The sequence below is a fragment of the Dromiciops gliroides genome, chromosome 1 (genome assembly GCF_019393635.1).
Source record: "Dromiciops gliroides isolate mDroGli1 chromosome 1, mDroGli1.pri, whole genome shotgun sequence".
Classification (NCBI taxonomy): Eukaryota; Metazoa; Chordata; class Mammalia; order Microbiotheria; family Microbiotheriidae; genus Dromiciops; species Dromiciops gliroides.
Window position 1 is genome coordinate 463320621 of NC_057861.1, and position 16378 is coordinate 463336998.

The window sequence follows — 16378 nt, forward strand, 5'->3', positions numbered from 1 at the left end:
GAGTGACAAGGGGTTTCTAATTTAAATATTGTCTCAAGGAAGATGGGAGACACAGTGATGGACCTGGAATCCAGAAGACTTGACTTCAAATCTTGTAACAAGAGCTTGTGTGCCCCTGACAAAATCTATTTAACCTTTCTGGACCTTTAATGTCCTCATCTGTGAAATGAGGCAGTTAGACTGGAAGAACTCTAACGTCTCTTCTAGCTCTAAATGTAAAATTCTATGATCTTGTCCTGGTGAGAGCAAGATAAGATGGTACAGATTGTTTGGGGGAAATGTAAAGAGGTATGTGGGCTTCAACAGTGACAATTGTGTGATTTGAACTGAACTTTTCAGATCTGTGATTTTACAAAGTCTCTTGTACAATTAGTGAACATAGTTACCTTATTTTATCCAAACATAAAGCATTTGTACATATGCTAAACATTCTGATTCTTCCCCATCATCAGCACCCTCCATCCCTACCCCCACCCCAATTTGGAATGTGAATTTACATTATTTTCTTCTGTTTTTTTTTTAATAAGAGGAAGCTGGGACCCCCAAAAGTCCTGTTGACTTCCCTGAGGTCACACCTCACTGGGACTGGCATAAAAACCAGAAGCCTTGGATTTCCTTCAAGTCCATTACAACTTTGGGGAGAGGGGGGAAGAAGAGAAGGAAGTTGCTGGTGCACATTTCAAAGTCACAGAGGCCTGCCATTTGAATGCACAGACTCTAGCCATCTCTGAGAAATTAAAATCAAGAAAGTACTATACCTGAAACTCCTACTTCTCCTTTTGTCCCTTTTTGTCCTTGAAGCCCTAAGAGAAAAAAGAAAAAGAAAAAGAGGGGAGAAGACAATAATTAGACACTTTTAATCTTAAGACACTTTCTACTTATTAATGCAGGAAGGAAGATACATTGGTTCTCTAGGATTTCTAAAAGGCCCCTTTACTTAGCATAAATGGAGACAGAATTGCAGATGAATACCAGCCTGTGTCTTCATATCTAATAGAACCAAATAGGGCTATAAACCTTTGCTCTCTGGGCCTCACAGTTCCTGCATGAGCCGGTCTGCTATACAGTAACTCAACAAATCTGTTCAGTGCTTTCCTGTTGCTAGATACACAGGGAAGCACAAAGCTTAAAAATATAGGCATGGTTCCTGCCCTCAGAGAGTTAACAGTCTAGTAAATGCACATAGCTATTAGAACATAAGCTTTTTGATGATCAGAACTGTTTCATTTTTGGCTTTGTATGCTCAACACCCAGCACAGTCTTTCACATAGTGGGAGCTGAACAAATACTTTTTATTCAGTGCACAATAGCTATAAATATAATAATACATGAATGCATTGGAAAATTCCAAAGGGTAAGTCTGAAGGGGGAGCTTGAGGATCAGGAAAGACTTTGAGGAGAATTCAGAATTGGAATTGGGCTTTAAAGGGTAGGTAGGTATTCAATAGACAAAAATGAGGAGAGAGGATTGGTCAGAAATAGAGAAGGGCTGAACAAAGGCTTGGAGGGAGAAAAACAGGATATGTTCTGGGAACAGAAAGTAGAAATCAGTGTATAAGGCTGAATTGAGATACTCTGCAATTTTCCATAGGGAATGAAAGCATCAGGGTCCAAGATATACTTTTTTATGGGAGTGAATACAAGGGACTCAATTGTGACATGGCAGCCATTAGGAACTTTCAGTGCATTGCACATAGTAGGAGCCCAACAAAAGATGGATTATTTTGGGAGATCAGGAAGAGAGAAGAATACTTTTAATAGAGTACAGCAACGGTTAGTAGTTCTGTAAAGGACAATAATTTCAAATTTGGAATTATTATTGTGTTAACATGCAAAAATATTAACAGAGGTTCTGTTGTGAGATGAAATTCACACATATATTATCATTTATTAGCACTCAAACTGGTCATAAAGATTGGGAGCCTTAGTTCAAACAAATGGTTAGCACCTGCCATAGAAACCCAAAATATCTAGTTATAGAATGAGATCATTGCCATTCAGGTTAGTGAAGTTTATCTTTCACTAAATGTCTGCTTTAAGGGGCCACAGTACAGATAATTACACTTTTTGTGAATTTAGATCTTCCAGGTAGAGTTAGTTATTCCTCCTTCCAAATCACAACCATTTTATAAGACATTTTAATAATTTATTTTGTTTTAATGCAGATACTGGGGATATTTCTATATACACAGTTTTTTGAGCTGGAAAGGGCCTAAGAGGCCATCCAGTTCATTAGCTTCATTTTTCAAAGGAGGAAACTTGACCATAGGGAATTTAAGTGATTTGTTAAGGTCACACAGGTCATATCAGAGATAGGCTTTGAAAACATATCCTCTGAATCCAGAACCACTGCTCTTGATACTCTGTCATTTACTACCCATGTGACCTTAAGTAAGTCACTTATCCTCCACAGGCCTCGGTTTTCTCATCTGTAAAAAGAGGGGGTTGGGCCAGATGGCTTTTAAGATTCCTTCTAGCACTAGATCTTTGATCCTATTACCTTGATATGATCCCCAAGGCAGAATTTTATATGTATATATACATTAACACATGTACACACAAACATACATATATGACAGTGAGAAGGACTATTCCTAGGTTAATTAAGTGACCTGGGATGCCTTTGTTTTCTTCTGGAACACCAGAAATTATGTTCTACTGAGAGATAAATGCCTTTTTTACATAATGAGTTCTCATCTGGGAAGTTGGCTCGAGTTAATCAAAACTGGACAAATACCATAGTCCCTTTGATTTGGGAAATACCAACATCCTGACACTGAAAAAAATATGTCTATAAATATCACTAGGAACAGATCCCTAGATTGCAACATCTGGCTTCAAGGACCAATTTAACAAGGTGCTACCAGGCTATCGGACAATGGGATGACCCCTCATAAATGTATCTTGAGTCACCAGAGAAGGCTACAGTTTAAAGACATTTGAATTGTTTTCACAACTGGGCATATTACAGGAGTGCTATACATAAATTGAGTTTCACTTTAGTTACTTTGCACCTGCAACTGGAAAATGTAACATTATGCTTACTCTGTTTGCCAGAAATAAGGACTATAGCTGATAAATGGTATTGAATCAGTTTTTTTTGTGGTGGCCTGGTTAAATGTAAATGAGAGTCGTGATTTGTGAACCAAAGCTAGGGAAGTATCCAAAATGTCTGCCTGTGACAAAGTGTTCCTTTCCCCTAAAGGTGGAGGAGGTGGTCTTTCAGTTGGGCCTTAAAGGATGAAGAGAAATGCAACAGGTGAGAAGGGGAAAGGAAGATATTTTAAGAACAGTGTAAACAAAAACATGGAAGTATGATAACACTGTGCATGTGTGTATGTGTGTGTGTTTGGGGGAGAGATAGAGTAGACAAAGATTTACTGAAGTCACCTAAAAGCACAAAGTAATGGAGCAAAGAATATGAGATAAAGCTGAAAAGGTAGAATGGTACCAGGCTGTGGAAGGCTTTGAATGCTAGGGAGAGAAGTTTGAATTTTACTTGATAGATACTAGGTAGCCACAATGAAGATATTTTAATAGAGGAGTGACCATTTCCAGATTATTTTGTTAGAAAGATGATCTACCAGAAGAATTAGCAGAGGAAAGAAGTGAGGGGGAGAAAACCTGCAAGAAGGCTATTGTAATAGTAGTGGTAGGTAGTAATGAGAAATGTATGAGGGTGTTGACAACTGTAATAGAAAGGAGATGTAAGAAATGTTATGAAGGTGAAATCAAGACAGTTAAAGAATAGTATGGGAGAAGAAGGGGAGGTAGGTGGTGTAGTGGATAGAGTTCTGGGCCTGAACTCAGGAAGACCTGAGTTCAAATCTAGCTTCAGACACTTACTAGCTGTGTGACCCTTGGTAAGTCATTTAATCCTGTTTGCATAAATTTCCTTATCTGGAAAATGAGTTGTAGAAGAAAATGGCAAACAACTCCAGTATCTAGCTGTGTGACCCAGGGCAAGTCACTTAACCCTATTTGCCTCAGTTTTCTTATCTGTAAAATGAGCTAGAGAAGGAAGTAGAAAATCACTCCAGTATCTTTGCTAAGAAACCCCCAATGGGGTCATGACATGACATGAGAGTCAGACATGACTGAAGAACAACTAAACTAAAGGTATATGGAAAAGTCAAAGGTAGCCTAAGGTAACATGAGAAACTGGATGAACAATGGTTCCACAAACAGAAATCATGAAGTCAAAAGGTAGAACATGCTGATGGGGGAAAAGCTAATGAGCTCAGTTTGGGGTATGTGAAGTTCAGGGGGCTTCAGCATATCCAGATGTGGACGTCCTTCAGGAAGTTGAAGATGGAAGTCTAGAATCCATTAGGTCTGGTTGGAGATGAAGATTTGGAAGTCATCTACAAAGAGTTTAATCTGTGGAAATGAATGAGATTTCCAAAGGAAACAGTAAAGAGGCAACAGAGTAAAGAGGTCAGGAATGAGGAGAATCCAGCAAAGAAAACAGAGGAAGAGAAGCAGGAGAGTTTTGTTTCTCTGAAACTTAGGGAAGAGAGAATATTCAATGGGAGTATGGTCATAGGATCATGGGTTATAGTGGGAAGGCATGTTAGAGATCATCTTATCCAATGCCTTCACTTTACATATGAGCAAACTGAGGCCCAGATCAATTAAGTAACTTGCCCAAAGTCTCATTTTCAACAGTGTCAAAAGTTATCAAAAGAAGGCCAGAGATTGGGGAAAAAAAAACAAACTAAAGGATTTGGCTTAAGGAAACCATTGGTGACATTTGAGAGATTGGTTTCCGTAGTATGTTTGGGGTAAAAGTCAGATAGCAAGGAATAGAGAAGAGTAAGTACTGAGGAAGAAGAGGCAGTAGGTATAGCAATTTTTTCAAGAAGTAGGAAAAGAGATGGGACGGTAGCTTGATATGGCAGAAGGGTCAAGGGAAATTATTCAAGAAACCTGATCATTTTTGTAGTCAAGTGGGAAGGACACAGTGATATGGGAGAGACCAAAGATGCATAAAAGGAAGTAGATAACTGGAGGAAAGTCCTAGAGGAGGCAGGAGGAAATGGGATCAAGTGTAAAGAGTATATAAAACTCTGACCAGTAGAAGGCAGAGAATGGATGGTATGATGAGAAGTTATGAAAAAATGAGAACTGAGGAAGACCCTTATCAGAAGGTTGCCATCTTTACATGGAAGGAGAAGACTAGTGACTGTTTAATTGTCAAAACCAAAGACTCAGTCCTCTTCACACAGCTACTAAAGATACTAGTTCTCCACTGACATGACTGACACTGACATCCTCAATCTGCCCTATTACACACAGTCAGAGCTTAATCAATGTTTGTTAAATGAATAAACTGTGACTAACCATCCAAATGGGTAATATGATTCCCTGAGTGGAGGATATCGCAAAGGGAATAAATTGAACTAAACTCAAGTGCTCTGATGATGTCAGAGGAACTCAATTGAAAACTAGGGATTTTGTTTCCATGCTTTAAAAAAAATTCTTTTTAAACAGGAGAAGGGACAGAGAGATGAAGATAGAGAGAATCCAGGTTATGATGACCGAGAGTGCTAATGATACAGCCTGCCAGAAGTGCTTGTGACCTGGCCAATGTGTTGATTTGTTTTGCTTAACTGTACTCTTTTTGCTACAATTGAAGTATTTATTCCATGTATGTATATGTGTGTGTGTGTGGGGGGCGTTTTCACATGTGTTTGTATATGAATAGGGTTGAGGGGGAGGGGGAGAACTGACTCATTTGGAAATGACAGTGATTAAAAAAGACATTAAATGCAGAAGACTCCTAGATCTACATATCCAGCCCCAGACTCTCCCAAGAGCTTCAGTTCTATATCAACAATTGTCTTTTTTGGTTTTGTTTTGGTTTTTTGGGGTTTTTTTTTGCGGGGCAATTGGGGTTAAGTGACTTGCCCAGGGTCACACAGCTAGTAAGTGTCAAGTGTCTGAGGCCGGATTTGAACTCAGGTACTCCTGAATCCAGGGCCGGTACTTATCCACTGCGCCACCTAGCCGCCCCAACAATTTTCTTTTGGCTATTTCAAACCGCATTTCCCAGAAATACCTTAAACTCAACATGTCTAAAATTACATTTATGATGTTTCCTCCAGACCTCTCCTTTTCTGGACTTCCTTCTTTCTTCCTCTTCCTCCTCCTCTCATGAAAAATAGAGACAATAGGTCTTCTTGTTTGTTTTTAAAACTTCTAAAACTTTAATTTAGTTTTTTCAATTAACCAAAATCTTTTTTTCACCTTCTCACCCTTCCCTACTTCCCCAATTAAAAAAAGAAAAAAAGAAAAAGAAAACCTTTGTAATAAATTGCATAGTCAAGCAAAACAAATTCCTACATTGGCTATATCCAAAAGAATATATATCTCATTCTGCACCTTGAATCCAACCATCGCCTCTCTTCCAGAAGATTATCACAGGCAAAGGTGGTGGGGTGGGAGAGCTAGAGAAGTAAGCATTTCTATGACACCTACTATGTGCCAGGCATTGTGCTGAGCACTTTACAAATATTATCTCATTTGATCCTCACGACAACCCTGAGAGGTAGGTACTATTATTATACCCAATCTACAGTTGAGGAAACTGAGGAAAACAGAAGTGATTTGCTCTTAGTCACACATCTAAAAAGTATCTATGGCTAAATTTAAACTCAGATCTTCCCGATTCTAGGTTCAATACTCCATCCACTACAGTACCTAGCTAACTCTGATTAAAGGCCTTGAGTCTTTTAAATGGATATTTTTGGGAGATCCAGTTTGAAATATCCAAAATGCAATTGGTGATATAGGACTGAGGCTCTTGGGAGAGTCTGGGGCTGCATGTATAGATCTATAAATCATTTGCATAAAAAATTATAGTTAAACCATTGGGGGTTGATGAAGTTATTGAGGGAGAGTATAGGGGGAGAAGTATCAAGTATAAAACTCAGAGAGGAAAAATATTGAGGAGGAGAGGGTAGTCAAAAACTACAATAGACTCCTACTGTCCAGTAGTTTACATTCTAATAGGAAGAGACAACACACAGTCAATCCTCAACATTCACACATTTAATTTTCATTACTTCAAACATTCCAGTGATTTTATTAGTAACTGAACTTTCACTTTTGCATTGGCAGCCTTGCATATTTGGGGCTATGTGGAGTGGAGGGGGGGCGGGATGAGAGGCATGATGCATGCAGGTTTGTAGAATAGCTGGTATTGTGGTAGGTCCTTCACTGATCTTGTTCACCTTACCTTATAAAGAGCTCCCCTCACTAATCTTCCAACAGCAGTGATTAAAGTCACAGAAGTCACCCTCTCTTGGCTTTCAGAGGGTGAACAAGGGAAAGAGTTTTACTGCAGCATAGTATTCACTGAAATCAATGACTTTTTATTGATATGTTAATCCAAAATATCAGAATTCTAGGAAATTTCTAGTAAAAAAAAAGTTTTGCATATTGCCAATTTTATTTACTGTATTTTATGGTTATTTCATGGTTACTATGTTAGATAAAGTGAATATTATCATAATTAATGTTTTGTTATTAAGAATTATATGCAAAAAAAGTATATTTTCAGCAATTTCTAGCAAGTGATTACAGTTTTGGGTGATCATAGGAACCTGATATCCTATTTCCCATAGGTTCAATGTATCAACATTCACATTTTTTGACTTTTGCACCTTTTTCTAGGAATGTTACCTCTGTGAAAGTTGGTGATTGATTGTATCGATCTATGGAAGTGATGGCCAGGGAGGGGTATTTGGTCCTGAAAGTTATCGTGATAGTCAATGGGACCAGAGTTTTCCTTGGGGGAACAATGATGGTTTAGATCACAGTTCCCAAATGAGAAGGTGGGGAAAGATGTTAAAAGGAGATCTTATGCAGCTGCAAGGGATTATTGAGGCTAAGTAGAGTATTGGAAGAGTGGGGGATGAAGTGAAACATCACTAGGACTTATCTGAAAGAGTGGGTCAGAAGAGGAAGTCACCCTCAGGACAGAGGGGCAGCAGGGCATAGATTAAAGTATTAAAGCTTTCAGGACATGGTCTTTGGTATGGCCTCAAGTCTTTTGGCAACTCATGAGAAAAATAACCAGGGGTTTGGGAAAGGAGCTGAACTCACTTTAGGAAGGAAGTCTTTTCTTCCCTGATGACATTTCCTTGCTTTCTTTTCATATTTCCTCTATGCCTTCGTTTCTATTTCCTCTGCCCCTAAACTTTAAAGCATACAGATATCTACAAGGAGTTCAGAAAGTTAAGAAAAAGAAATCCTACCTAGCCTAAAGTTCTAGCCTGGTTGGGTTCTTCCTCAAGTCCTCCTCCACAAGCCTGCTTTAATCAAGAATTCCCCAGCAAGCTGATTGTGGAAGCTTTTTATAGGTCTGGAACAGAGGCAGTCCTTACACACTGCTTCAAGGTGATTGGTTGCTGTCCTCCAAATCCACTGATTTTGAAGGTGTTCTCAAGTTGAGTTCACAGTCTAGATTCTGAGAACAATACCTTCTTAAGGGATGGTCAGGTGTGATTACAATCCAGTTAACTAATCAGCAGTCAATTACTCTCACTTGATTCAATCAGTCTAGATTAATCTCCAGGTGGGTCTTTGAGTATCTGCTAAGTCCCATTATTTCATCACAGTATCAAGCCCATATGCAAATGTGGTAGGAACAAAATCTCCATCTTCCATAGTGCTCTCTTGCCTGACAGTTGCTCCCTTTTCTCCAGCTCTTGCCTTTAGTCAGAAGACCTAATCCTATCTCATCTGCCTGCTGGATCAAACTCTAAGTTTCTAGCTGATGGATTTAGCAAGGCCATGAAATATCTCAGTCCTTCCAAAACCGACTTCCTCAACCTTTAGTTCTGACTGTGAGATCCCTAAGTGCCCCCCATAGGCATCCCTTTCTTATGTACCCTTCCTCCCTGTGTTGGACAAGTCATTCTTCTGGGTTTCTTATAGTCTTATAATCCCCCTTCCTCACCCTTCATACTCCAAGGCCAGCCCTCTACTCACTCCCCTACCTAGCTGCCTTATAATAGGATAGCAAATCTAGAGCTGGAAGGGACCTTCCATTTAAAGATGAAGAAATTGAGGTCCAGGGAAGTGAAGCAGCTTGTCCAAGGTCACATGGTGTCAGAGATGGGATGGAGCCTTTCCCAATCTTTGTCTTCTGTTATCTGTTCTGAATAATTGAATACTTTTACCTCAAGGATCAGGAGATAATGAGAATAAATGGGTAGAGAGAGGAGTTGTAGCATAGTAGAGTGGAGTCAGAGGGCCATCTCTGACACCACCTAACTATTATGACCTTGGCCAAGTCACTGAACTTCCCTGGGCTTCACTTTCCTCATATGGACAAGGATAGTGTTAGACTAGTGGGTCTGTGACATCCTTTCCAGCTCTATATCTAATGTAAGTGTATATTATACATTATATAGAAACATATTATATATACAAACTATGTGTGTATACAAATATATATGGAGGGGGTGGATAGGTGGCGCAGTGGATAAAGCACCGGCCCTGGATTCAGGAGTACCTGAGTTCAAATCCAGCCTCAGACACTTGACACTTACCAGCTGTGTGACCCTGGGCAAGTCACTTAACCCCCATTGCCCTGCAAAAAAAAAAATATATATATATATATATATATATATATATGTGTGTGTGTGTGTGTGCGTGTGGAAAGGTTAGGCAATTTGTCTAAGGTTAAATGTATATATGTGTGTGTATATATATATACATTTATGTATATAAATACATGTACAAATGTCTGTGTATATATCTGTGCATATATAAATGTGTTGTTCTATGTAGAAGTGTATGTATATATACTATAGCATGTAAAATATGCTTATATAATATGCACATGCAAATATACATACAAATATAAGGAACGACTTGCCTAGGGCCATAGCCAAAGGCCAGAGCCAATATCTGTTTGAGGCAGGACTTGAACCCCAGGCTTCTTGGCTTAAAAGCCAGTTCTCTATCCACTACATTAAATATATGATATGACATGCCATGATATGCCATGATATATGGCATGGCATGGCATGATATGATATGATATGATATGACATGATATGACTGATATGGCATGATATGACATGATATGATATGACATGACATGACATGGTATATGATATGGCATGATATGACATGGTATATGATATGATATGGCATGATATGATATGACATGGCATGATATGACATGATATGTTATGGCATGACATGATATGATATGACATTATATGTTATGGCATGACATGACATGATATGGCATGATATGACATGATATGTTATGGCATGATATGATATGATATGGCATGACATGACATATGTTATAGCATGATATGGTATGATATGACATGATATGACACGATATGACATGGTATGACATGGTATGACATGGTATATGATATGACATGATATGGCATGACATGGCATGATATGACATGACATGGCATATGACATGGCATATGACATGATATGTTATGGCATGACGTGATGTGTTATGGCATGACATGGTATGTTATGGCATGACATGGCATGATATGGCATGCATGATATGGCATGCATGATATGTGATATGATATGTTATGGCATGACATATGACATGTCATGATATGACGTGGCATGGCATGGCATGACATGATATGTTATGACATGACATGTTATGGCATGATATGGCATGACATGGCATATGACATGGCATATTACATGATATGTTATGGCATGACATGATGTGGTATGGCATGATATGACATGACATGGTACATGATATGGCATGATATGATATGGCATGACATGACATGATATGTTATGGCATGATATGGCATGATATGGTATGATATGACATGACAGGACATGGTATATGATATGGCATGATATGGCATGACATGACATGATGTGGTATGGCATGACATGATGTGGTATGGCATGACATGATATGTTATGGCATGATATGATATGATATGATATGATATGATATGATATGATATGATATGATATGATATGATATGATATGATATGATATGATATGATATGATATGATATGATATGATATGATATATGTTATGGCATGACATATGACATGGCATGGCATGACATGATAGGACATGATATATGTTATGGCATGACATGATATGTTATGGCATGATATGGTATGATATAGCATGATATGGCATGACATGGCATGACATGATATGACATGGTATATGATATGGCATGACATGACATGATATGGCATGATATGACATGATATGTTATGGCATGACATGATATGTCATGATATGTCATGGCATGACCTGATGTGGTATGGCATGGCATGATATGTTATGGCATGATATGGCATGCCATGGCATATGACATGGCATATGACATGATATGTTATGGCATGACATGATGTGGTATGGCATGATATGACATGACGTGGTATATGATATGGCATGATATGACATGATATGATATGGCATGACATGTTATGGCATGACATGTTATGGCATGACATGATGTGGTATGGCATGACATAGCGTGATATGACATGATATGTTATGGCATGACATGACATGATGTGGTATGGCATGATATGGCATGATATGGCATGATATGGCATGATATGGCATGATATGGCAAAATGACATGACATGGTATATAATATGGCATGATATGACATAACATGACATGACACGGTATATTTTATGATATGGCATGATATGACATGACATGGTATATGATATGATATGGCATGATATGATATGATATGTTATGGCATGACATGGTATGATATGGACAGCTAGGTGGCGAAGTGGCCCTGAAGTTGGGGGAGACCTAAGTTCAAATCTGACCTCAGACACTAGCTGTGTAACCCTGGGCAAGTCACTTAACCCCAAATTGCCATAAAACATCCAGGGCCAACTCTAGTCATCCTGATATATGTCTTGCCATTGGACCCAGATGGCTCTGGAGGAGAGAGTGAGGCTAGTGACTTTGAACAGTCCTCCCTCATTTAAATCCAATTTACTGAAATTCATGACATCCCCCTAGTGTTGTGGTCTTCTTTGAGAATGAAGGACAAAACAACAATGAGATGAGATGAGATGAGATGAGATGAGATGAGATGTCATACAATACATAGAAATGATAGTTAAACCCATAGGGGTTAATGTTATTGAGAAAGAGAGTACTGAGGGGAGGTTGTCGTGAAAGCCCAGAGAGGAAAAGTATTGAAGAACAGAGGTTAGTCAAAAACTACAACAGACTCTTCCTCTCAAGGAAAAGGACTCACCAAACCATCTTCTGAAGTAAATCTGGTTTTTCAAATAGTTTTCCTTATTGAAATAGGCAAGCTGACTGAGCCAAAGGCTCTAGTTTTAGCCCGACAGTTATAGTTTTCAGAGTAAGCTAGTAAATTGACGGTATTATGACACTCTCTCTCTCCAAGTTTGGTTGGCCTGAATCAGTGCCTCGCTTTGCCTCCCCTTATTGTAGCTTTCTTGTAGGTGGACCTACTGTGTTTCTGAACCTTCAAAGCTGAGGACATACCCGGACATCAGTAGTCACCAAGGCCTGACCTGAATCATTACTGTTTTGGGAAGCTAATAATGATGGCATATAGAGAGGTCAATCAGTGATGAGCTGATGACCACAGATGCAGTGGAAGTGTGGAAGGCAAATTATTATTCCTTTCATGCCCCAGGCAGAAATCCTGATTGTGGAATGAGAGACAGATGATGGAGTTAAGTGCTTTACATTCATAAAAGTGACAAATTATTATCTATTATGGTTAATTCAGTCACTGAAGACACTCTGGAGATGAAGAATATCCCTCAGCCAGGATGGGGGTGGGGTGGGAAAAGAGGCCTAAGAGAAAGACAGGAAAGGGATTAAGACAGAAACAGTTTTGTGTTGTTTTGGCAAGTGGAGAAAAGATATTGCAGTGGTCTGAGCCCTTGGATGTTCTGTCTAGGAATCTGACCTACTAGTTTCTTGTTCTTCCTTTATTACCTGAGTCTCCTTTGTCTCCTTTTGCACCCGGTGCTCCACGAAGGCCAGTGATGCCTGGGATCCCTAGAGATCAAATGAAACCCAGAGATGGTTAAGAGTGGGTAGAAGTAACCACTGGGAGTCACCATGAAAATGGAGAGATGAAGGAGTAGAAAGTATGCTTGTTGAAGAGAGGGGACTGCCTGGTTTGGGACTTTGTATCCTCAGTGCCAAGCTCAGTGCCTGGCACAACGTCAGCCCTTGCCGAGTGCTCATGGCACTGAATTACCTGGTGGTCCAGGAATGCCCTGATTGCCAGGTTCTCCCTTGGCACCAGAAAGTCCTTGCAAACCTGGTATTCCAGCAATACCAGGAAGACCTGAAAGTGAAATAAAACCTTCAGTTTCATGGTCATTTTAGTGAGGTTTGTGGAAAAAATTAAAAGATACTCTCTCTGCTCTTGTCTTCAGAGGTCAAGGAGTTGCCCTCTCCTGTCCCTAAACATCCTAAAACAAACCTTTAGACATCTCTCTTCAGGAAGCCTGAGCTGTGACTCAACTGCCTACTAGGAAAGATATTCCTGGGGATTTTTTTATTCATTTGTTGCTAATCTGCTGGCAGATCAAGGCTGTTAGGACTTATATGCCTGTTAGAGACCATGTTTTATATTTTCATAGCACTAGCCTTCCATAGCAGAAGAAAGGGGAAAGTATAATAAAGAATGTCAATCAGTCCTGCCCCTTTTCTTCTTCTCAACTGCTCTAGAGGAACTAGATTTTTAAAAAATCCAGATGCCCATAGAGAGTATCACTGGGTTAATTGTACATGGAAAACACACACACACACAGAAATGCTGAAATAGAGAGGCTTTCTTGGTCTGACCCTGAGCTGAAGTTCTGTTCCACAATCAGGATGCTCTGGAGACTTCATAAATACCAGATGTTAACCTTGTGGTAGGAGTAAAGCTAATGAAGATAATATTCTTTCTCTCAGTTCTTACCTGGCTCGCCTTTTGGCCCAGGGGACCCTTTCATTCCTGAAATTTAAAAAAAAAAGTTTTTCGGGCAACCTTTCCCACAGGATCACCTTAATGGAAAATGAGGGTATCTGATCATATGACATCTTACCAGCTTTGCCTGGCTCGCCAGCGACACCTTGTAAACCGGGTGATCCTGGCAGTCCCATTAAGCCTCCATCTCCTTTCTGGCCTACTTCCCCTTTGCTTCCTATGAAGACAAGAAAACCTAAGTTAGACTTAAACAGAGGATAATGATGGCATCTGTCCTTTTTTGCTATTTCCAATCCATTACTTTATTTCCTTATTCATCTTGAGAGCTCATGTGATAAAGGTTTAACTGACAGTGCTTTGTTACTGGAAGTCCTTTTCCCTCATTCTTGGGTTGCTCAAGAAATCTCTCTTGAGCATGGTAAATTTTAGCACTTCTTGTACAAACTTCTACCAACTGATTTGGGTAAATCATTTGGGAAGCCACTGGGAAAATGGGAAGTGAACATCCCTATTCCAGTCAAAGGAGGAGGAAGAGACCTGATTAAAGTCTATTCCTCTCCTTTCTAGTTCTTTCTTCCCCAGTTGTGCATTGGAAAACTATATTACTCCAATTTCCAAAAAAAACAATGAATTCCAGCTAACTTATTGTTTTGATACAGGACCCAGATGGTCCCATAACCAAGTGGAAAAGACTTATTGTCTCACATCATTTAACTTCATCAAATGCGTTTAAAATTTTTTTCACCTATAGGTATTAAAATTAGCCTTAGTTTCCCCAAGCAGAGCTTCTCCTCCCCCTCTGCTTCAGCAGAGGGGGGCCCCTGAGCCTGGCTAAGCTGCGTGGATGAAATACCCCAAGCCACGGGTGTGTGCACAGTGGAAAGGCCCACGAAAACCCTCGAGGACACTGGGGTTTGTTGCTCCCAGCCCCAGCGCCCAGCATGTGCAGCCTGGGGCTTGGTTGGCCCTGAGTGGCCAGCCCCAAGTTTCATCTTGAGAGAGGAAGTTAATAAAAAGGAGACTGAGAGAGATGCTGAGGGAGGGGCTATGAAAGAGAGGAGCTACAAAAAAATAGGGCAACAATACAGAGATGTTTGAGATGCTGGGGGTTCACAGGAGTATGGAGTTAGGGGCTTTTGAGGTTTTCATTGAGACAGTAAAGAGAGGGACTGACAGAGACAGAGAAAAAGCTAAGAAGACGCAAGAGACACTGAGGGGGGCGGTTTGACAGAGCAAGTAGAGAAGGGTGGGGGGGCTTGGAGTTAGAAGAGAGGAGCAGAGCAGTGAAAGCCCAGGGGAGCTGGAGTGAAGGAGAAAAGGAGTGAAAGTTGGAGAGGACTGGAGGCTGATGGTCCAGACGGCATACCCTCAGGCAAGAGGCAGCAATGGCCCTTACTATATTAAAAGCAGACAGGTCATATAATTTGCATTTCTTTATTCTTACCTCTTACATTTATTTTTATAAATAAACCCTGCTTCGATTATTTAACTAACAGGCTTCTTAATCATTTGCTTATCAATTTGGGAGCAGAGCAGTGTGGAGAAATTTTTTAAAGGCCCTAACAGATTGTTTTAGGAAACTAATAGCAGTCAGCCAGTAATTCAAAAACCCCCAGATTAGGCCCTCCAGTTAGATTGGGCCCAGCTTGTCAGTAAAAATATTTACACACCCATAGACTAAGATCTTTTTATTGGCTGATTGAGAGATGTTCTCAACCTAATTTCGGGACCAGGCTACAATGGCATAAAATGGTTTTGTCCCTTACGCCTCCATATTGGTTTTATTTGTCTGTTTATTTGTTTCTTTGCATCGACTCTGACAGAAGCTGATTTTATAATGTCTCTTCCCCTTCTTTTAGAGGCAGAAAAGCTATGAATCACTTCCCCTCAGGTAGTTATTTACTTTATTTCTGATTTAGGTTGAGTTCAATGCCCTACTTCTATTTAGGGGTGAGCATTGTGAGTCAGACCAAGTTCAAAATAGAGACCCATAAATTTGATGTTGTATGTATATATAGTGCTTAGTGGAAGAGGATAGGGAAGATCAGTTTTTCTTTAGTTGGCCCTCCATTGTTATATTAACACTTATAGCCCAGGTGTGGGATCATTCCCACCAAGGATCTTCAGGTATATAGTCAAGTGTACTGGACCCAGTCTTTTTTCTCAGCAATAAAATGATCCAAGATGAAGTATACTATCTGCCTCCAGGGAAAGAACTGATTTTGACTAAGTACATACTGAAGCACACTATTTTGCACTTTCTCCCTGATGTGATGAGTAAAACTAAATGTATGGTCACCTTATTTTTGTCTGAAGCATAAGAAAAAATTAGCTGGGGCTTCTCATATACTTGTAACTCATAAATTAGAAGCTGGTACCAAAGAAAAGAAGTCCAGT

General features: G+C 39.7%; 1 long non-coding RNA gene across 1 annotated transcript; it reads right to left on the reverse strand.

The window, feature by feature from the left end:
* Positions 1 to 756: 756 nt before the first annotated feature.
* LOC122741009 lies at positions 757 to 13344 on the reverse strand. The gene is made up of 3 exons (XR_006354803.1): positions 13262 to 13344; positions 12994 to 13056; positions 757 to 803 (listed from the first exon to the last, which is right to left on the reverse strand). It is a non-coding gene; the product is annotated as an uncharacterized LOC122741009 (long non-coding RNA).
* Between the last annotated feature and the right edge of the window lie 3034 nt (positions 13345 to 16378).